Source organism: Halichoerus grypus, chromosome 2 (genome assembly GCF_964656455.1).
Source record: "Halichoerus grypus chromosome 2, mHalGry1.hap1.1, whole genome shotgun sequence".
Lineage (NCBI taxonomy): Eukaryota > Metazoa > Chordata > Mammalia > Carnivora > Phocidae > Halichoerus > Halichoerus grypus.
The window spans coordinates 21,167,155-21,191,458 of record NC_135713.1 but is presented as its reverse complement, the minus strand read 5'-3'; the positions used below and the strand labels follow the sequence as shown (position 1 = coordinate 21,191,458).

Sequence of the window (24,304 nt, the reverse complement as noted above, 5' to 3'; positions counted from 1 at the left end):
GAGAGACAATGGACTCTGAAAAACAAACTGAGGGTTCTGGAGGGGAGGGCGGTGGGAGGATGGGTTAGCCTGGTGATGGGTATTAAAGAGGGCACGTTCTGCATGGAGCACTAGGTGTTATGCACAAACAATGAATCATGGAACACTACGTCAAAAACTAATGATGTAATGTGTGGTGATTAACATAACAATGAAAATTTTTTAAAAAAAGAGTACTGGGGACATCTTGTGCCTTTGTCACCCATTAAGATTGTTTTACCACCCATCAAGATTGGTTCTAATCTCAGTCTAGGTACACGACCTTATGTAACTAATCAGTAGACAATTAGGTAAAGTACAATTTATTAGGGTTTTAGTAAACCAAGAAGGAAATATTTGTAATAGAATTAACCATTTGCCTGGACTAAACTCCTGGTCTTGATTACAGGCAGGATACTCTCCCACCAGATGGATGTTGTAGAAAATGGATTAGCTACTTGTGATTCCCTGTGTTCATGACAATAGCTAAATCCTAGGAAACAATGCTTGAATTGGGAAAATGTTCTGCAACTGTTTGGTTTTTAAGGCATTGTTAGGAGAAAAAAAAATTAAATATTCCAACTATTACAGTCACTGATGTGACCATGTTTTGTTTTGTTTTGTTTTTCTTCCCTTGTACTCTTCCTGACGTTTTAAGAATCCAATCTGGATGACATCTACACTGTGAATTATTCTTAATTTGAGGAAATAAAGTGATTACCCCTTTACTTTAGCTGTCATTGTGCATTCTATTTCGTCTTTTCAGATATGTGCGTGGGAGAGCTGGAATAGAATAAACAGCCAGTACCAAAGCTGAAAGGAAAGAGAAGAGACTCTATTTTGGGGCAAATGGGAGGTATTGAATGACTATCACTGGAAACTGGACATGTACTGTTTTTGTGTCTATCTGAAATTCATCCAAAAGATGTAGGAGAGAATGGACTTCCAAACTACAAATCTTGGACCGAGATTGATACAAAAGAGAGTAACATAAATTTGAAGGGGCCATGTCAGAGAAGAATCGAGACATTATTGTTACTAAATCAGAGCAGAACAGTTTAGCAGAAAGCAGAACCTGAGTGATTCCTTAAAATGAAATGTAATGAATAATGGTTGTAGAGATGGATCTTTTGTTTCTTGTCTGTTTGTTTGTAGCAGGATATTTTCAGACTCATTCATAGAGAGGGAACAAGCTGTTAAGGAAACCAAGCTAGTTCAGAAAAAGAAAGAAAAGGAAGACTTGGGATTAGAGCAGGGTCTGAATAGTGAACTTTTGGGCTAATTAATTATGAAGAGTCTGCTTTGGTTCTGTCTACACAAGCCTAATAATATTCTTTAAAATCGGTTTTCCTACAATTCAATAAAAGAACTATATATTTAGGTAGTGACTCTTCAAGAAAAAACACTCTTTTAGAAATGACTATATATATATATATATATAATGTAAAAATAATGATAAAAATGAATTACAATTATTGAATAGGTATTATGTCCAAGACTTTGTGCCAAGCAGTATATGAATATATTCTTGTTTACCCCTCTTAAAAAATTTCTAATCACCATTTCATAAAAAAACAAATTGAATCCTGGAAGCATTATGTCATTTGACCAAGGTCCATGAGTACTACAGAAAGGTAGAACATAGGCCAGGCGTGTCTGTCTCTCATCTTCTGAGCATAGAAATTTTCTACTACTCACAATCCATCTCATCTCTGTATGTTTACTTTGAAGGTAACTACTTTGTGGGTAACTTTTTGCAACCCTTCATAGAGAAAGCCATTTATTTTTCTATAAAAATTCATTTTAAGGTCTTTTTAAGTATTCTCACTAAAATGCCTTAGCACGTATCAACTGAATGATTAAGTTTTATGTGCATAAACTAAAGTTAAAATCAAAGACAACTATTAATAGAAGCCTTTCATGCATTCACAACACCATATTCAGAAGAATTCAATACAAGGAAAATGAGTTGAAGTGTTCCTTTTTATGTTAAATAATTACCTTCTGACTACCTAACATTTTGGGGGGCAGATTAGGAATTATTTCTCAGGCCCTGGATTTGGTATTTGTTCTACTTTACATAATATAAAGAAGAATAAGGTTTATTATTTTTTTTGCTTTGATATTTATTAGATTACATTTCATAGAGTTGCATACTTAGTAATTCTGTACGTTTTAAATAATGTTTATTATTAAAGCTTCCTACACAACAAAGGAACATTTTAGGTTAGATGAAAATGCATGTATTTTGCTAGTCATGAAACCAGAATTATTTTCCCTCATGCTTAGTAAAATGCTTCTGAGAATATAAAATATTTTACCTTTAAGTAACAAATACTCAATTTTTTTCTTCAATCCTCTCTAAATCTTTTGTGGTACTTCTAGGTATTTCTAAATAGGCTTCTATTTGAAAATAGACATTAGTATTTCTGTATTGTGGAAAAGAAAGGTGTTTTATTTAACTCTGCTTCCTTTCTTATTCTATAGCTTATATTTGACACTGGATATGAAGATAAGAAACATGAGTATTTCTGGCCAGTAATTGCTAACACAGTTTTAACCACAAAGGAACTTGGTTGTTGGTGTCAAGTTCCCAGATAATTGTTAACTTGACTATGATATCGTGTTATTACAGAGAGATTTATAAGAAATAATGTATTTGAAAAAAAAAAAAAAAAAGATGTTTATGCAGTTAAAAAAATAGTCTTCATCCTAAAGTTGGCTCATATCATCCATTCGAATTAACCTCCTGAAACTCAGAAAATCCTGTGAGAAGCAAACCATAGTCCAACCAGTACCACGCCATGGAGCCAGGAGTTCTTATACACAGTCAGGGCATGACCACTGATATCTGTATTTTTCTTGGACTTCTAATCAGAAGTGGCCTTAGCAATATCTCATGTTAATTCTGCGATGCACAGGGGGCAACTTACGGTTTTGTTTTCTCAATAGACCAAAGTGTTAGTACTTATCCAAGTTTATACCTCAAACTCTTAACCATGAATTTATCATAACTATTTTATCCTCATACTGCTTGCATATGAGACATTATTTAAGTAGACTGGGAGCAAAACTAATACAACTGATCCTAACATATAGTTATTCAAATGCCAAGATAGATCTAAAAGAAAAGTAAGCCTCAATATGGGGAAAATATGCTAGTTTACTTTAATTCTCATATTTATACAATCATCTCTAGCTCTGAAAAACAAATCTAGTTTTCTTAACTGAGTGGTTGCTGACTACTTTTTAGCTAAGCTTGCCATTAAAATAAAAATATAAAGAATACTGCAAAGAAAACACCAAATAATTACTAATCTATTGTGTTAAATTAATTTGTTAGATTAATTTAAATGAAAAAACTAAATAAAGTACTTTCCATATAAGAATAGCAAGTATGTTTATAAGGATGGAGGAATATAATAAAGCCATTCAAATAGCTAAAATTCTATATCAAATTTAAAAAAAGTTTTAGAAAAAGAGCATATATTGTGAGGAAGAAAGTCTTATAGTTAGAATGAAAATATGGATTTCCTCATTATAGATAGAAAGTGTTGGCTGTCTACATACTGAAAGTGGATAAAAGGTCTCCAAGTAAATATATTTTTGCTCAAATAAACTTATTTTGTCAAGCTCCATTTGCTAAGGAAAACACAAGTATTCCCTAAGTACTAGGGAACATTGTACATTATTATTACACACATTAAAACCTTTTATATGTTACAGTTATTTATGAATCATTGTTAGGTTTTGTAAGTCAGAAAGCAATAGCAACTGTGAAAATTGATGTTCAATAATTATATTAGTTTACATAAATTGTAAGGCAACATTACTAAGCTCTCCTTAAAGGTGCATTGGATTCAAAATACTACACTTGAAAGCATTTTTATTTCTGTAACTAATATACAAAATTGTATTTTCATTAATGTTTCTACTTACACTGTTTATTTAGTTTAGAACAATTGAAAATGATATTTTCTAAGTAGGTAATAAGTTATAAAATACTATACTGTATAGTCAAAACTATATGATTTAGAGATGAGTTTTAGAGTTTTTTGTGGTTTTGTTTTGTTTAAAGATTTTATTTATTTGAGAGAGAGTGAGAGTCAGAGAGATCACAGAGGGAGAGGGAGAGAAAGAAGCAGACTCCCCACTGAGCAGGGAGCCCGATGCTGGGTTCGATCCCAGGACCTTGAGATCATGACCTGAGCCAAAGGCAGACACTTAACCGACTGAGCCACGCAAGCACCCCAAGTTTTAGAGTTTAAGTAAATAGTGAGAGCATTTATTTAAGGCAAGTAAGAAATGTTGAGTTTGTATAGCTGAATTATTAGAGGCCGACATTTTGAATACCTCCAAATTATTCTATAACTTACATCTTTATACAAACTGAGAAACAGAAATCTGGACTGGAAAAATTCTTAAAGTGATATTGTACCTCTATTATTTATGCACTATGAAATTGGTATTTTTTTATTATTTATTTGAGAGAGAGAAAGCACACAAGAGAGAGCACAAGTGGAAGGGAGGGGCAGAGGAGAAGCAGGCTCCCACCAAGCAGGGAGCTTGACTGGGGTCTCAATCACAGGACCCTGAGATCATGACCTGAGCCGAAGGCAGATGCTTAACTGAACCACCCAGGCGCCCCTAAAATTGGTATATTTCATCAACATTTGCACATTAAATATTAAATTTACCACTTGGTTGAGAATAATAGGCCATAGAGTTCATCTTGAATATACAACCATGCAAGAGCAGAGGATTTTGTATATTTAACAGAAATAGCTTTCCTTCAGGTCCATTTCTACCCAAAGCACATATATATCTGATATCTATAAGACAATTAAAAGACAGATATCATTATTGTTGGGGGAAAAAAGATAATACCACATGATTTGCTGCTTATAAAGACAGATTGAACATAAAATAATGAGAAAATAAAGATATACCATGCAAGCATTCATTATAAGGAACACTGGAGTAGCTTTAACAAAACGTAGACTACAAGAAAGAGAATATTTCTATGGAATAAAGTGAACATTTCATCACAACGAAAGACTTAATCAAAAGACATTTAAAAAACCCTAACTCTACATCATTAATAAAACAGCCAAATCAATGAAATTTATGATGGACAAGCAATATAGAAAATCAATGAAATTAAAGATGGTTGTTTGAAAACATCAATAAAATCAATAAATCTCTAAGAAAATATAGATGCTACAAGTTCCTAATATCAATAAGGAAAGAGGAGGAAGAAATCCTAAGTTATTTTATAAAGCCAGAATTACTGTTCTACAAATTCAACCAAAATATTGTAAGAGAGGAAAAAACTATGAACATTTCAAAAAATGTGGAAAAGTATTTCACCAAATTCAAGAGCCAGAGAACTAGAAATAAAGGAAAATTTCTTCTACCTGAAGGACAGTATGAAAAACCAGTAGCAATCACTGGTTTAGTGAAAAATGGAATATGTTCTCCAAATGAATGACTAGAAGACAATGATTTCCACTCTTGCTCTCATTCAATTTTTTATTGCAGGCCCCACCCAGTAAAATAAGGCAAGAAAAAGGAAGAAAATGCATACAGATTATAAGATGCAAAACTCTCTTGAATCATAATAATTATATATATATATATTAAATACATGTGAATATCCTAAGAAGTCTACAAAAACCTATTAGAAATAAGCTAATTAGTTAGACCACAGGATATGAAATCAATATATGACAAGTAAAAGAAAACACAAATATTTAGGGTTAAGTATAAGAACCTAGAATTAAAAAAAAAAAAAATTAAAGAATGAGGGTGGAGGACCTAATCTCCTTGATTTCAAGATATACTGTAAAGCCACAGAAATCAAGAGAACGTTGCATCAGTATAGACATACATATCAAATGAACAGAACAGAAGGCCCACAAAAACATTCACATACATAATCATTTGATAATGTATAAAGGTGCCATATAATTCAATTGGGGAAAGCTTTTTTACCAAAAAAAGGGGGGGGTTGTTGAACTTTTGTTCACTCATATGATAAAAACAGAAATCTTTACCCATGTCTCACACTATCCACAAAATTTACCTCTATATCGAACATGTAACAATATGTAAACATGGACACTATAATCTGGAGTTGTACAAATTTTTCATATCCTGAGATACTCTTCAGCCATAAAGAGGAAGAGACTACTGATGTGGAACACCACTCAGTAGGAGGATTTTAAAGAGATTTTGCTATATGTCCTATGTTATCCTTTTCCTTTTTTTTTTATTTCCTTCTTAAGACATACTGAGTATATGGCTATATTAATTTATACTTTAAAAAACAGATGATGATTATTTTTATCCATTCTTATGCAGAGCTTTTCTTCAACTCGCTCAATTTCATTTGTATTCCTCATATATTCAGTTAGGATATGGCATTACAAAATTTAGGGATTTTGATGCCTTTATGATTATTTATCAGAAATCGTCCCTCTTGTTCTTGGTTGTAACTTTTTACAAATTTTGAAAATTGGGTCTAAATTTCAGTTAAGTAGTTCTGTTAAAAACCTCATTCATAACAGTAAATATATAAAAATAAACTTCTTGCAACAGGAAAATTATTGATGGAGTAAGATTGGTTAAAAAAAAAAACACACATCAAGTCCTAGCCACAGCAATCAAACAACAAAAAGAAATAAAAGGCATCCAAATCGGCAAAGAAGAAGTCAAACTCTCACTCTTTGCAGATGATATGATACTTTATGTGGAAAACCCAAAAGACTCCACCCCAAAACTGCTAGAACTCATACAGAAACTCAGTAAAGTGGCAGGATATAAAAACAATGCACAGAAATCAGTGGCATTCCTATACACCAACAACAAGACAGAAGAAAGAGAAATTAAGGAGTTGATCCCATTTACAATTACACCCAAAACCATAAGATAGCTAGGAATAAATCTAAGCAAAGAGGCAAAGAATCTGTACTCAGAAAACTATAAAATACTCATGAAAGAAATTGAGGAAGACACAAAGAAATGGAAAAACATTCCATGCTCATGGATTGGAAGAACAAATATTGTGAAGATGTCAGTGCTACCTAGAGCAATCTACACATTCAATGCAATCCCTATCAAAATACCATCAACTTTTTTCAAAGAAATGGAAAAAATAATCCTAAAATTTGTATGGAACCAGAAAAGACCCCAAATAGCCAGAGGAAAGTTGAAAAAGAAAAGTAAAGCTGGCGGCACCACAATTCCAGACTTCAAGCTCTATTACAAAGCTGTCATCATCAAGACAGTATGGTACTGGCACAAAAACAGACACATAGATCAATGGAACAGAATAGAGAACCCAGAAATGGACCCTCAACTCTATGGTCAACTAATCTTTGACAAAGCAGGAAAGAATGTCCAATGGAAAAAAGACAGTCTCTTCAACAGATGGTGTTGGAAAAATTGGATAGCCACATGCAGAAGAATGAAACTGGACCATTTCCTTACACCACACACAAAAATAGACTCAAAATGGTTGAAAGACCTAAATGTGAGACAGGAGTCCATCAAAATCCTAGAGGAGAACACAGGCTGCAACCTCTTCAACCTCAGCCGCAGCAACTTCTTCCTAGAAACAGCGCTAAAGGCAAGGGAAGAAAGGGCAAAAATGAACTATCGGGACTTCATCAAGATAAAAAGCTTTTGCACAGCAAAAGAAACAGTCAACAAAACAAAAGACAACCGACAGTATGGGAGAAGATGTTTGCAAATGACATATCAGATAAAGGGCTAGTATCCAAAATCTATAAAGAACTTATCAAACTCAACACCCAAAGAACAAATGATCCAATCAAGAAAGGGGCAGAAGACATGAACAGACATTTCTGCAAAGAAGACATCCAAATGGCCAACAGACACATGAAAAAGTGCTCAACATTGCTTGGCATCAGGGAAATCCAAATCAAAACCTCAATGAGATACCACCTCACACCAGTCAGAATAGCTAAAGTTAACAAGTCAGGAAATGACAGATGTTGGCGGGGATGCGGAGAAAGGGGAACCCTCCTACACTGTTGGTGGGAATGCAAGCTGGCGCAGCCACTCTGGAAAACAGTATGGAGGTTCCTAAAAAAGTTGAAAATAGAGCTACCCTATGATGCAGCAATTGCACTACTGGGTATTTACCCCAAAGATACAAATGTAGGGATCCGAAGGGGTACGTGCACCCCGATGTTTATAGCAGCAATGTCCACAATAGCTAAACTATGGAAAGAGCCAAGATGTTCATCAACAGATGAATGGATAAAGAAGATGTGGTATATATATACAATGGAATATTATGCAGCCATCAAAAGGAATGAGATCTTGCCATTTGCAATGACGTGGATGGAACTGGAGGGTGTTATGCTGAGCGAAATAAGTCAATCAGAGAAAGACATGTATCATATGACCTCACTGATAGGAGGAATTCTTAATCTCAGGAAACAAACTGAGGGTTGCTGGAGTGGTGGGGGGTGGGAGGGATGGGGTGGCTGGGTGATAGACATCGGGGAGGGTATGTGCTATTATGAGCACTGTGAATTGTGTAAGACTGATGAATCACAGACCGGTACCTCTGGAACAAATAATACATTATATGTTAAAAAAAGAAGAAGATAGCAGGAAGGGAAGAAAGAAGGGGGGGAAATCGGAGGGGGAGATGAACCATGAGAGACGATGGACTCTGAGAAACAAACTGAGGGTTCTAGAGGGGAGGGGGTGGGGGGATGGGTTAGCCTGGTGATGAGTATTAAAGAGGGCATGTACTGCATGGAGCACTTGGTGTTACACTGAATCAAACAATGAATCATGAAACACTACATCAAAAACTAATGATGTAATGTATGGTGATTAACATAACATAATAATAAAAAAATAAATTAAAATAAAAATTAAAAAAACATCATATACACTGAAAGCAAAAATTAAGAAAATTGATAGCTATGATAATGTAGTTCTTATTATTTTGCATGAAATCATTGCCAAAACCTTAAATTAAAACCCCTTTAAACACACTTCGATAGAAAAACTTATATTCTGTCTTATCCTTCTCCCTCTAACTTTATAGCTTTTTTTATTGTGAAAGGAAGACAAACTCATCACAAAAAAAACATGGATACGACAAAAGAACATACAGAGCAATCATAATCTCAATCATTTTATGTTGGGTTTGGTGCCTCTCTTTCTACATTCCTTTACTTGTATAATATGATTAATAGTATGATTGTATAAAATATATTGCACATGAGATGCATAAATTTGCCATAATCGATTTAACAAGTTTTCTAAATTGAGGCCCTTAGGTTTTATTTTGGGTTGGTGTGAGATGATTGAATGACTAGGACTGGAAATGGTATTCAGCAACTTCCCCATATTCCTTTGGCCAGATTTTAGTCACATGGCTGTGCCCAAGGGCAAGGGACATGAGAAATGTGATCTATCAGTCCTAGTGTGCTTCTAGGCCTTCCCAACTGTGAGCAGAAAGCACAAAATAGAAATAATTGCCTAAAATTTAACATCTGTAAGGTAAATCAATCAAAACGAAACATAACTAATAAACTTATTTATAATACAGACCAGTACAAATTTCTCAAACTGGTTTGTTAAAAATTAAATGAGTGAGGGTAATTATTTTGACCAATCATAATTACAACTGAACTGTTTTGATAAGGTATAATCTAATCAATTCCTTAGGTTCATTGTATCTATATTTATCCTATGCAGTTTTTTTTAAATAAATCTAATGTACCCATTGTATTCCTTGTATTTATAAAGACTCAGGCTTAAGAACCTAAAAATTAAACAAAAATACCATGAAAGAATTTTTTTAACTTCCAAAGAACTCAGAAGTGAGGGGGAAAAAAATCCTCCAGCTTAATCAGTGTTATATTCTCTCTGATATTCAGTTCCTCCTTGATATTTTTTTCCTGCAGCAAAGGATTCTGACAGAGTCAAGTGTAATTGAAGAAAAAGAGAAATTATTTCCTTTTATACAAAGGATGCCACACGATATTTGAATCTATATGTAACCTTGAGTTATCTATCTTTTTATATTCAAGGCATGCCTATTGATTAGTTTGCAAATTTTGTCACAACTGTGACCCTGTCTTTGTAGATAGTGATTATTAAAAATACCATTGTGTCACACTTTCTATCCTGTCCTGATGGCAAATAAAATTAGAATCGGAGTAGTTCTATCAGGACAGTGGTTTGGGTCAACATAAAGGTAAAGAATACATCTCACAAACCTAAGATCTATGAGGACTGAAGCATTGTCTTGTTCACGGCTATATCCTTGGCACTTCTATTTCCTACCACATAGTAAATGCTCAATAAATATTTGATAAATGAGATAGTGAGCTTTTTTTGTCCTGCTAGCTTTGAGATGTATATTTTAGACTTCTGTTTGGGAAATAAACAACATATCTCTTTCTATGGTTTTACTATGTATCTGAGGCAATGATTATACAGTGGTGATTATGGTTTATTATGGAGTTAGACTACGTGAGTTCAAATCTCTGCTCTGCCATTTATCAATTGTATAATCTAAAGATGCTAACTTCTTCTGTGTAATAATTTCTCAAGTAGAAAAATGGGAGATAATAACTCATATCCAATACGGCTGATGTGATAATCTAATGTGTTTATATCAGCACTTGAGACAGCAGGCACTAAAGGGACACGCTTAGCTCATTTAGTGAAATTGGTAGCTATTTTGGGTGCCTACTTATGTCTATATTCTAGTATAACTTGTTTTGTATGACTCCAAATACATATAATACCAAATTGTTAGTGCTTTATAAATTAAGCAATGGTTTATCTTTTAAATGCTTTTTTAAAAAGTGTCTTGGTGGTTTACATTTCTAAAATATTTTGAAAATAATCACTTACTCATTTTTTTTTAGTAGAAGTATTCTTTTCGATAGCTTTCCTATGTCAATCAAATGAGATCACTTGCTATCATATTTTAGAACAACTAATAGCAATAAAATTACAGATAGATAAATAGATTGTTAATGTTTCAGAAGCTAATGATATCAATTATAAAACTTTTACCCAAATGCCAAGGGCAAGGATATAGTTTTCAGGGTGCCACATAATGAAAATATGAAGAATATAGATTACTTTCAATATAGTAGTATATTTTTAAACTCCCATTTTCTTTAGAAATTATGAATATAGATTCTATTTGGGCTTGTGCCAAAGTAATTTTCTGGGGTAGGAATCTTTCTGCTAGTCATTTTTATTCATTTTTATTTGTTTGGATTCACTTTTTCAGTGAAAAATTACACATTGGTTTCAGGATTTTCTCTGTTGAATGAACATAGTAAACCCAATCCCCAAGCTGCTGAAGTGAAAAGGTAACTGTTAATGTCATCAGAACTAGGAATGTGAAGCTGAAATTGGCGACATATAGACAGTGCTAGGAGTCATTTTCCATATAGAAATATTATTCAAGGGTCTCTAAGGAGTTTCTTTAGAAAATAATAAAATGGCTTTCCATTGTATAAATGAACCATCTTTAAAAAAGAAAACATAGCAGTCATTCTAAAAGGTGGAAAATTCAATTGATTCTATAGTTGTGTGAGGAGGGTAAACAATAGAGTGTGGTGGTCGTGGTAAAATCTTGAGGTCACATCATTATCACTCTCACCCTGTTCCTTCAGGCAAAAGTTGATACAAAGATTTAAGGGCTTTACATGGTGCTTCAGAAGGCTCCAAGAAAAGAAACCTATCCTTTTTAAACTAAGAAGACTTTTTCAATGAACACATTCTATATGAATACATTTTTGTTGAATTGTTAGCTTTTTAGATAGAATCTTATAAAATTACCTTTTACTACTTGTATCCCAAGATATCAATATAAAAATTCAAACACATTTGAGGAAATGTGCAATTCACTTTACTCATTCTAGAATATTTACATCACAGTTCATTGTGTCCATTTGAAAAACATGCAATTATTTGAGAGCTCCAATGGGTATTCTAATACTCAGATAATAACCAAATAAGGACAAGATAATAGTATGTTCTTAGAAATTTGTTATATATATTACCAAAAAAAATTTATAGCAGGATAAAAAAAACAGTCCAATGATTGGATAGTTAAAATAATTTCTAACTGATGTAAAGACTATGAACAGTATAGTGAAGAACACAGATTTTTGAGCTACATAGACTTGGATTAATATCTTCAGTTCTGCCTACCAACTACCAGCAAACAGGTTTTTCCAAGTGATTTAGTCCATTTTGTTTCTTGATCACTAAATTAGAATAATGATATTGTAATGATATCATGAAATTGTTATGAGGATTATATGAGATAATTATCTGGACTTAATGAGATTATAATTGGCTAGTCCAGAGAAATCATTTTCTAATTCATAATCATGAAGATTTATCATAGAGGTATTTGCCTTTCATCTGCTTATATTTACTTCTGAAGTGGAGAAGATATTATTTCCAGTGTTGAGTTAGCTTTTAATGATAATCTAATAATTACTGAATACCATGAAATGGGGCGATACTAAAAATTTTGTGACTGGTAAGATATTAGGCATGGTCAAATCAAAATAGATGCCAAATATGAACTTCCAGTAAGTAAGGACTATAACAAACCAAGTGAAAATCAGTCTAACAGAAAGATAAATACACAGAAAAAGAAAATACACCACATTTACAAAATGGGGATAAGCATGTTAATAATAACTATTGAGGGGCGCCTAGGTGGCTCAGGTGCTTAAGTGTCTGCCTTTGGCTCAGGTCATGATCCCAGGGTCCTGGGATCGAGCCCCACTTCGGGCTCCCCGGGGAGCCTGCTTCTCCCTCTCCCTCTGCCTTTTGCCCTGCTTGTTCCCTCTCTCTGTCAAATAAATAAATAAAATCTTTAAAAAAATAGTAACTATTGTAAATGTGTCCTTTGACACCATGTTTTTGTTGTTGTTGTTGTTGTTTTGTTTTGTTTTGTTTTTGTTTCTGGCTCTACTAGGGTTTTTCTGCTGATCTAGTATACTTTGTGATAGGTGATCTTGATTAAGATGATACCTGACAGTTTGTCAAATGAATGCACAGAAAAATATAATTTATTTTTAATTTTTACAAAGATATTGGTAGTATACTATTAATACTAATACTAATGATAATACTATTAATAATTTTATCAAAAATAGTTAAAGGTTCTATTTATTAATTTGATAGAGAGAGAGACAGAGAGAGCACAAGCAAGGGGAGCAGCAAGCAGAGGCAGAGGGAGAAGCAAACTTCCCACGGAGCCGGGAGCTCAATGCGGGGCTCCCCTGGGATCATGACCTGAGCCAAAGGCAGATGCTTAACCGACTGGGCCACCCAGGGACTCAATAATTCAATCAAATTTAAAGAAATTTCTTCTTTTGTATAGTGAAGTCATTGTTCTATGGGGTTTCATACAAATTCTACTATCTTCTTCCAATTAAATTTTTTTAATTATTCAAAATCCCTAATTTACATTAGGGTTCACTCTGGGCATTGTACATTCCATGGTTTTGACAAATGTGTAATGACATGAATCCACTATTATAGTATCATACAATCCTCTGTGCTCTGTCTATTCATCCGTCCCTCCCCTAGACCCCTTGGCAACCACTGATCTTTTTACTGTCTCCATTGTTTTGCTTCTTCCAAACTGTCATATTGTTGGAATCATACAGTATGTAGCCTTTTCAGATTGACTTCTTTCATTTGGTAATATGCATTTAAGATTCCTCCCTGTCTTTTCATGTGTTGGTAGCAAATTTATTTTTAGCACCGAATAATATTCCATTGTTTGTATATACCAAAGCTTATCCATTAATCTATTGAAGGACATCTTGTTTGCTTCCGAGTTTTGGCAATTATGAATAAAGCTGCAATAAACATTCATGTGCACATTTTTGTATCGGTATAAGTTTTCAACTCCTATGGGTAAATACCAAGGATCACAACTGCTGGATCATATGGTAAGATTATGTTTAGCTTAGTAAGAAACTGCCAAACTATCTTCCAAAGTAGCTGTACCATTTTGCATTTTCATCAACAATGAATAAGAGTTTTGTTGCTCTTCATCCTTGCCAGCATTTCATGTTATCCACTGTTTTGGATTTTCACCATCCTAACAGGTGTGCAGAGGTATCTCATTATTGTTGTAATATGCAATTCCCTGATGACATATGTTCTTGAGTATCTTTTAATATGCTTATTTGTCATCTGTATATCTCTTTAGTGAGATGTCTATTTGAGTCTTTTGCTCATTTTTAAATTGTTCATTTTCTTATTTTTTTTAGTTTTAAGAGTTAGTTATATATTTTGGTTAACAGGCCTTTATCTAGTATGTCTTTTTCACAAATATTTTATCCTAGTATGTGTCTTGTCTTCACATTCTCTTAACAATCACCTTTCACAGAGTACAAGTTTTTTTACTTTAATGAAATCCAGCTTATTAGTTTCTTCTTTCATAGATTGTACCTTTGGTGTTGTATCTAAAAAGTCATCACTATATCCAAGGTCACCTAGATTTTCTCCCATAGTATCTTGTAGGAGTTTGATAGTTTCATATTTAATATTTAGGTCTATCATCCACTTTGAGTTAATTTTTCTGAAGGCTGTAAGGTTTGTGTCTAGATTCATGTTTGTGCTTGTGGATGCCCCGTTGTTCCAGTACCTATTGTTGAAAAGACTATCTTTTCTCCATTGTATTGCATTTTCTCCGTTGTCAAAGAAAAGTTGTATTTCTGGTCTCTCTATTATGATCCATTGATCTACTTGTCTATTCTTTTGCCAATACCACACTGTCTTCAATATTGTCGTTTTATGTAAGTCTTGAATTTGCATAGTGTCAGGTCTTTGACTTTGTTCTTCTTTAACTTGTGTTGGAAAAAAATATTATTTTAATAAAATCTAGACAGAGAATTGTTTTGCATGTATACTTTATATTCTAAGGCAATAATTGACAAACTTTTTTTTATAAAAGAGACAGTATATGTTATAGGCTTGCACACAACATTGTCTCTGTCTCAACTATTCAACTCTGCTGTTTCAAGTAAAACAGCCTTAAAAAATGTAAATGACTTAGAGTGCTTATGTTACAATAAATTTTGATTTGCAAGAACAGATGCTGGATCATAGTTTGCTAAAACAGTTTCCTGTTTTAGAGGTATCTTTCCAACAGCAGGAACATTTATGGAAAAGGAACATTTATGGAAAACTTATCTATTCTGTTTACTACCTTATAACTTGTATCGAAGTTCTGGGCAGATACTATAGATTTAATAAGTGTATGGTGAGGAGGTAAACAAAGGAATATTTTTCATTGGAAACATTTATTAATATACTTTTTTATTTTTATTTTAAGTTTTTATTTAAATTCCAGTTAAATAACATACAGTGCAATATTAGTTTCAGGGGTACAATATAGTGACTCATCACTTACGTACAAAACCTGATGCTCATCACAGCAAATGCACTTCTTAATCCCCATCACTTATTTAATCCATCCCTCTACCCCCTCCCCACTGGTAACCATCAGTTTGTTCTCTATAGTGAAGGGTCTATTTCTTGGTTTGCCTCCCTCTCTTTTGTTTCCCATTTGCTCCTTTGTTTTTTTTTTTTTTTTCTTAAATTCCACATATGAGTGAAATCATATATTTGTGTTTCTCTGACTTATTTTGCTTAGCATAATACTCTCTTACTCCATCCATGTTGCTATAAATGGCAAGATTTCATTCTTTTTGATAGCTGAGTAATATTCTATTGTATATATAGACGACTTCTTTATTCATTCATAAGCAGTCAATGGACACTTGGGCTGTTTACATAATTTGGCTATTGTAGACAATGCTGCTATAAACATCAGGGTGCATGTATCCTTTCAAATCAGTATTTTTATAACCTTTGGGTAAATACCCAGTAGTGCAATTGCTGGATTGTAGGGTAGTTCTATTTTTAACTTTTGAGGAACCTCCATACTGGTTTCCAGAGTGGCGGCACAAGTTTGCATTCCCACCAACAGTGCAAGAGGGTTCCCCTTTCTCCACATCTTCATCAACACCTGTCGTTTCTTGTGTTGTTGATTTTAGCCATTCTGAAAGGTGTTGAAGTGATATCTCATTGTAGTTTTGATCTGTATTTCCCTGATGATGAGTGATGTTGAGCATCTTTTCATGTGTCTATTGGCCATGTGTATGTCTTCTTAGGAAAAATGTCTATTCATGTCCTCTGCCCATTTTTTAACTGGATTATTTGTTATTTGGGTGTTGAGCTTGATAAGTTCTTTATATATTTTGGGTACTATCTCTTTATCAGATAAGTCTTTTGCAAATATCTGCTCCCATTGCAAAGATTGCCTTTTAGTTTTGTTGATTGTTTCCTTTGCTGTGCAGAAGCTTTTTATTATAATGAAGTTTATTTCTACTTTTGTTTCCCTTGCCTGTGGAGTCATATCTAGTAAAGAAGCTGCTATGGCCAATGTCAAAGAGGTTACTGCTTATGTTCTCCTCTAGGATTTTTATGGTTGCAAGTCTCACATTTGGGTCTTAAATCCATTTTGAATTTATTTTTGTGTATGGTGTAAGAAAGTAGTCCATTTTCATTCTTTTGCATGTTGCTGTCCAGTTTTCCCAACACCATTTGTTGAAGAGACTGTCTTTTTCCCCACTGGATATTCTTTCCTGCTTTGTCAAAGATTAGTTGACCATATCGTTATGGGTTCATTTCTGGGTTTTCTATTCTGTTCTATTGATCTTTGTGTCTATTATTTGTGCCAGTACCATACTGCTTTGATTACTACAGCTTTGTAATATAAGTTGAAGTCCAGAATTGTGATGCCTCTAGCTTTGCTTTTCTTTTTGAAGGTTGTTTTGGCTATTTGAAGTTTTTTGTGGTTCCATACAAATTTTAGGATCATTTGTTCTAGCTCTGTGAAAAATGCTTTTGGTATTTTGATAGGGATTGCTTTGGGTAGTAGTATAGACATTTTAACAGTATTTGGTCTTCCAATCCATGGGCACGGTATGTTTTCCCATTTGTTTGTTCATCTTCAATTTCTCTCATCTGTGTTTTATAGTTTTCAGAGTATAGGTTTTTCACCTCTTTGGTTAGGTTTATTCCTGGGTATATTATTGTTTTTGGTGCAATTGTAAATGGCATTGATTCCTTTATTTTTCTTTCTGCTGCTTCATTATTGGTGTATAGGAATGCAACAGATTTCTGTATGTTGATTTTGTTACCTGCGACATTACTGAATTTGTGTATCAGTTCTAGCAGGTTTGGGTGGTCTTTCAGGTTTTCCACATAGATTATCATGTCATCTTGCTGGCTTGGATGCCTTTTATTTCTTTTTGTTGTCTGATTGCTGAGGCCAGCGCTTCCAGTATATGTTAAATAACAATGGTGAGAGTGGACATCCCTGTCTTGTTCCTGACCGTAGAGGAAAAGTTCTCAGTATTTTACCTATAATTCAGTAGTGTATATCCTATTTTCAGCAAAGCTTAAACTCCATTAAAAGGATTCTGGTTACCAGAAGCTAATAATTAATGTATGTCCCTCAGTGAGAAGAGTATTATTGCATATTACCTTATGCATAATGTATATAACCATCCACATCTACTGGTAATAGTTCATATGTTTTGATAAGGAGTCTATAACATAAGAAGAAAAAAATAAATATTCCCATCAGGTAAACTTAATATCTATGTTTAATACTGATGACTCTATGTATTTATAATGGAAAAATATATTTACCTAAAATACATATTGTATATACAAGTTTCTCATGGCTCTGAAGTAGATATGCTCAGTCAAACACAACAAGATACAATGATAACATTTTTCAGTAAATTTCACTGTAATCGCTTCTCAGCCTTTTGGCTAAGATCAAGTGTAGTAAATTTCACTGTAAAAAGAGAACTTTCTCCTGAAAACCGTTTATTTCATGTTTTAATTTAGCATTTCAAAATGTCTATAAAAACTTATTTAGAAGCACATTTATTCCTGTAAATTAAAGCCTATTTTAGTAGTCAATTGTAGCATTAATATTCATATTTAATTCTAGCCTGCTAATATTCCTTATTCTAATCAGAATATTCAAACCTTTGTTATTATTCACTGTTAATATGCACTAACAAATCACATGGGAAAAAAATGTTTTTTAGCACATTGAGAGTGCAATATGAAATAGGGATTTTTCCTTGTGGAATCCAAGAGGCATACTGGTATAGGAAATCAGAAATAGGAAATGATCTAAAAGAGTGTTTTCTTTTGGTTCAAGAAAAATTATATTTATGGAATAATATTTTACTTATTAACATGGATATACATGAGAAACACCAGTCTATAGGAAAATTATGTAGGGGCTTTTAACAAAATCAATCTCAAATTATCTCTCAGAAACTGGAAATTTTTCTTAGCACAAGCTTCACTTTACAATTAAAATTTACACCATAAAATCTTTAATGCTTGTACTATTGCACAATGATTAAGCTCAAAGAATCCCCAAGAGTTATCTGAATATTAATATAACATCTTTTTGGTGTGATTGTAAAATTATCATATGTATTTGTGTTATTTTTGACCAGGAGAAAGCAATACAAATGATAAGAATTCTTAGGACAAATTCTCTGCAATAGCCATGGAATGAATATCCAAGCAAATATCTTAGTGGATTTCATTAGTGTGAACAGGGTCCACTATTTTAAGTAAATTCTTCAAGCACAGTGGGCTACTTGGTAATGTCTAATATCAGCCATTATGTTTTCTGAATCTGTTTCCATAGTAGCATATTTAGAGCCATGATAAATAAAGGCTTTCTTTATACCTTATATTACTAATGAACAAGGGCAAGAGATGTTAAAGAGTAAAAACAAAGATTTAATATAGTCTATTAAACTATAATTTCCTTATGTGTTAACAAAAAGTTTCCCATGATGCACAGACACAAGTTATGATATTCAATACTGCAGCACTCCAGTCCAGCTTTCTGACACTGACCTTACATACGAATCCTAATATCATCTCTTGAGGAATTTATAAGGCATTTCCACTTGACTGTGCCGCCCTTGCCTCAAAGTGCATGGTTTAAAAACTGAAATTTTTTTTTTTTTTCTCTCTCTCTCGACATTCCTAGCTCCTAATAAATAAGTCTAGAAAGGTTAAGTTTTCCTTTAGGGCAAGTCCAAACAACAATTATAGATGCTTCAAAAATTTAACCTTCCCTATGATCTGCATTGAAATATTGTCTTTGGGTCTAGACTATAGCTCTTCATAAAGAAGGCATCCAGTAAAAAGAACTTTAATTATAATCCTCAAAATACCAGAAGGGTTGATATTAACTACACATGATTGATGTAAGAACTGAGGCTTAGAGAGCTTTGCCAGCTTGCTCAAAATTACATTGCTGATGGGACTGCAAGAGGCTTTAAGAGAAAAGTAGCAGATATTTAGGGAGAAAAAGTAGAAGGGAGTGTCTGTGTGAGAGACAAGAGTACACAATTGAGAGAGTAGAGGAGGGACGCCTGGGTGGCTCAGTCGGTTAAGCGTCTGCCTTCGGCTCAGGTCGTGATCCCAGGGTCCTGGGATCGAGTCCCGCGTCGGGCTCCCTGCTCCGCGGGGAGCCTGCTTCTCCCTCTGCCTCTGTCTCTCTCTCTGTCTCTCATGAATAAATAAATAAAATCTTAAAAAAAAAAAAAAAAAAAGAGAGAGAGTAGAGGAAAAGACAGTGAGGTGTTGCATATGTCAATTGAGCAATATTATCAAATATTGGTAATTAAATATTAACACTATTAATGTTGAAGAATATAGGGCAATTTTCTTTTCATTTAAAATTTTTTTCAAAACTGGTCAATTTGAATTCAAATGATTTTCTCTGATTTAGTTAATATAATTACTTATCTACCATGTAAGAATTTTTATAATTTTTAGGATTTTGATTATGTTCTTGACAATGTTTTCCCTACACTGATTTATCATTCTTGGTCACTTCAACACTTCTGTATCAGAACGGTCCATCAGAACTTTCTGCTCTAATACGGTAGATAGTAGTCACTTGTGACTATTAAAATTTGGCTGGTGAGATGGAGGAAATAAAAATGAATTAAAATTAAATAAAATTAAAAATTCAATGAAAACATTCTGGATTATAGTCTGACAAATGACACATAGTCTTGTTCCTAGTCTATGCTACCTTAACAATTTAAATATTATTTTATTCCTCTCATCACTGCTTTATGGGTGTGGGTGTGTGGGTGTGTGTGTGTGTATGCACGTGTATGTGTGTGTGTGTTTGTGATGTGCATATTTTTGGGTCCTACAGAAAATACAAGGATTTATTGGTAGTAACACCTGGGAAAGATAAAGAGGAGAGGGAGGAAGAGCAGGCTGGAGAGACTGCAGGCTGAGATTCAGCTCCTGCATGTGATAGGAGAGGAAGAATGAATAGGAAAGACTCAGATTTAGTAAAGTTCTGAGAAAGTTTAAGTTAGCCCAGTAGGGATTTAAGAACAAAGATGACCCATTAGAGGAGTCTTGTCCTGGGCAGGAATTGTCAGAAACCGGTACTCCCACCATAACCACTTGTCTGGGCATTACCTGGGGGAAAGTGGACATAGCTCTTCTGCTACAATAGATCCTGAAGGCAGCTGGAGGCCATGAGATCATTGGTTTCCTTCCTGTAAATTCTTATGAAGAATTTGTGATTTTTGTCTACCCTTGTTTATCACTGCAAATGTCTACAGAGAATAATGGCTTTTCCTTCCCTTGTGCTTTCCAAATTTTATGAGAATATTTTTCATTATTACCTGTGATCTAGAATCACACAGGGAAGAGGATTGCAGGAAATATAATTCCTGGAATCTCTTACACTACAGAGGTCAAAGATCATAGAAGGAGTCCATAGTGAGGTCAAATTGAAGACAGATATGGTACAAATTAACCTGCCATCCACTCAATATCCACACATATCCTTTAACCATTTTTAATTTCAGAGTAAAGTAAGAACAAATTATTCTTCCAAACCTGATGTGACTATTCTTTGTATACCAAAAATGTACTTGCACTTTTCCTAAAAATGGAGACACTAAGTTCTATATTTAATTTTATCCATCTCTGAGTGGGATCATATATTTGGTAGCTCAGCTCACAACCATTCTTAGACATATTGTGAGTTAAATATTAAATGATGCAATTAAAAATAAATCATCACTCTATATTAACTCAAGTTGACTATATAAAGAAACCACTGGTTATATATAATCTATGAATAACAAAATGAGAAAGAAAATATGCTTAGATATGACCGTATTCATTTTTGCAACGGACCATATGGACAGAATTTATATTTATAATTCCCTTTTTATAAAGATTTTATTTATTTATTTATTTTGAGAGAGAGAGAGGGGGAGAGAGAGAATCTTAAGCAGGCTCCATGCTGAGTGTAGAGCCCGACACAGGGCTCGACCTCATGATCCTGAGATTATGACCTGAACCGAAATTAAGAATCGGAAACTTAACTGACTGAGCCATCCAGGCACCCTTATTTTTATAATTTTTACCATTATGCATTCCTTATTTCCTTTCCCTTTGTTGGCACCTCACTTGGTTGTTATTTCTTTCCTGGGGAGGTAACTAAAACTTTGTTTTTGAAGGGGTTTTACTATCAACAATCTTGCCTGTATTGAATGACTAAATTTTCATTAATTTTTATCTGTGGGAATGGGATAGAAAGAGAAGTCCCAGAGAACCTACTGGGTTCCAGACATATCTCTCCTTGCTCCCACTGTATAGTAACAATTTTATTCTATTCTCCCCTGATAATCATGATCAACCCACTTAGTATAGTAACTTCTTTATTTATAATTTCAGTAGCAAGACTAGTCCAAATGTTCTGATGGTGATATCAGCTTCCAGGTCAATGAAAACCTTGTTGGGCTTCTCTAATGCAGTAGATTCCAGGGTTTAGAGATGGGAAACAGCTTTTGGTTTTTGTTTTCCCTAGCAAATAATTGGGGGTAATAGAGAAAGCAGTCACTCCCATTTCCACATCTTTGTTCAGAATATATTTTGATATTCTGACTTGGGGGAAAAAGCCATTGTATTTGTTGCTGGTAAAAATCACATGCTACATCATAGGGCGACCATTCAACTCTAAGAGCCGTCTGCACCCCCTGGTGCTAAAACTGAGTCAACAAAAGGCCATTCTATCAGGTGAACTGATCTGGGGCAAGGGTTATGTAGAATCTTATAAACTCTCTGAGTTTAACTCACTGTCTCACTTTACTTTCTCTAAAATGTGTTCCTTGGTCAAAAGTGATGATGAACAAATTATTATATAAATCCACTGATGGTGATTTTGACAAAAGTACTGTGAATCAGAAAGGTAAATCTATATCCAGAAACAGCATTTATTCTAGTGAAGACAAATCAATGCCTGCTCTATAGTGAAAGGATCCAATGCAATCAACATGCAACCACATGGCTAGATGATCCCTTTGCAGAATATTGGAATATGGGAAGCCAATATTATTGTCTGCTATTGACAGCTTGGGACTAAGCAGTGGCCAGATGTGCACTGGTGAGGCTTGGAATTGTTACATGGACTTCTTTTTTGGGAAGAGGCCATTAAAAATCTAGCAACCTTATGGGCATTTGGTTATTGAGGCCCAGTAACATGCCCAAATAATATATAAGCTGCATCCAGAATATAAAGAACCTCCTAAGCATGGTAAGTCTTTCTTGGTGGCAAGAAATGCCATTTGCAGCATGTTCTTACTATTGTAGGGGCTATCTCAACATACCTGGGTCCACTGGAAACATAGAAACATTACTGAACTAATAGGCTGTTGATTTTATAGGTTATATTTCTCACTTTTTTCATACTTGTTTCTAAACAAGGCATAAAAGGTATTCACTAATTCTTGGTTACCAGTTCTAATCAATGTTCTATACTAATCTTCACTGCACTCCTAACCAAGTTTCTACTGTTAGCCTGAATGCTTTCTTTGAGAACACTTGGCTACATATTCAACAGACTGAAAATCCTGTGGCATTGACACCATTCCTGAGGAGCAGAGCTCAAACAAAGACTGAAGGAAGAGAGAATAGGCATCCTCCAACTCACTTGCCTTTTATATATAATTCCTAAATACATGTTTTATTCTCTTCCCTGGACTTCCCACATGTCATTAGGCTTCCAGTAAAACTAGTGGTAACTTGACTGAAAATAATACATTTCCATATAATGTAATAAAAGATAAATACCTATGTATTTCATGGAGTTTTATAAGTTAAAAACCTGAAAAAAAAGATTATCTTCTTAACTGAATTGGCTTAATATCTTGATAACACATATCACAGGAAAATTCATTAGTTTACTAATTACAAGCAGTAAACCAAGGAGATAAATACATAAATCTAAAGTTATTAAAAAAACTAAATGGCATCTACTTTTTTCTGTTAAAATATTACAGGTAGTTATAACACCTAGTCAGATTTTTTCCTTCCTGACAGCTAATAAAATCAACCTTTGAGTCTAGTAACTACATCCTAAAATGTTTAGGATTATGGCAAGTGAGAAGTATCAAATTTTAGGGCTTATCCTTCTAGCCTTTCCTTTTTAAATTTGCTTATAAAGACATGCATGGAGTTTGCGTCCTACTTTTAGGAAGCAGATCAGAATTGCTCATAAAGTTTGCGTACACACACACACACACACTCATGATAACTTCTAGTACTAGCAATGATGTTGGAAAGCAATTCAGTCATGGACTGTGGGAATATAAACTGTAACAAATTTTGAGGAAATATGTGGCAGCACAAATTAACACTAAACATGTACATTGCCTTTGACACATCAAGCCAGATTTTAGAATTCTAACAGAAATGATAATACTACGCATATACCTTGTAAAACTGTAGTGAGAAAACATGAGAAATAAATTAAATGTCCATCAGTGGGGAATTGTTGACCTTTTCTATATCCATTCAGTGAAATTGAAATACCATCTATCCATGTCAAGCCATCATAACTAAGTGTGAAAGCATGCTGCACAATAAAATACATAAGAGGGGGAAGGGAGGGGAGGGGAGGGGAGACAGTGGAAAAAAATAACAAAGAAAAAGAAAAAGATAGCTACCTAAGCTACCAAATGGGCTGAGAGGCTGATAGAGATACTTTAAAAAAAATTAATACCATAACCATACTTAAAACAAAATCCAAAAACAAGCAAAAACAGTATAGTAAATAAAATGTGCACATGGATTT

General features: G+C 33.9%; 1 pseudogene; it reads left to right on the top strand.

Moving 5' to 3' along the window:
* Positions 1 to 17,899: 17,899 nt before the first annotated feature.
* Positions 17,900 to 18,024, top strand: LOC118544899 (U2 spliceosomal RNA; annotated as a pseudogene).
* Positions 18,025 to 24,304: the final 6,280 nt, after the last annotated feature.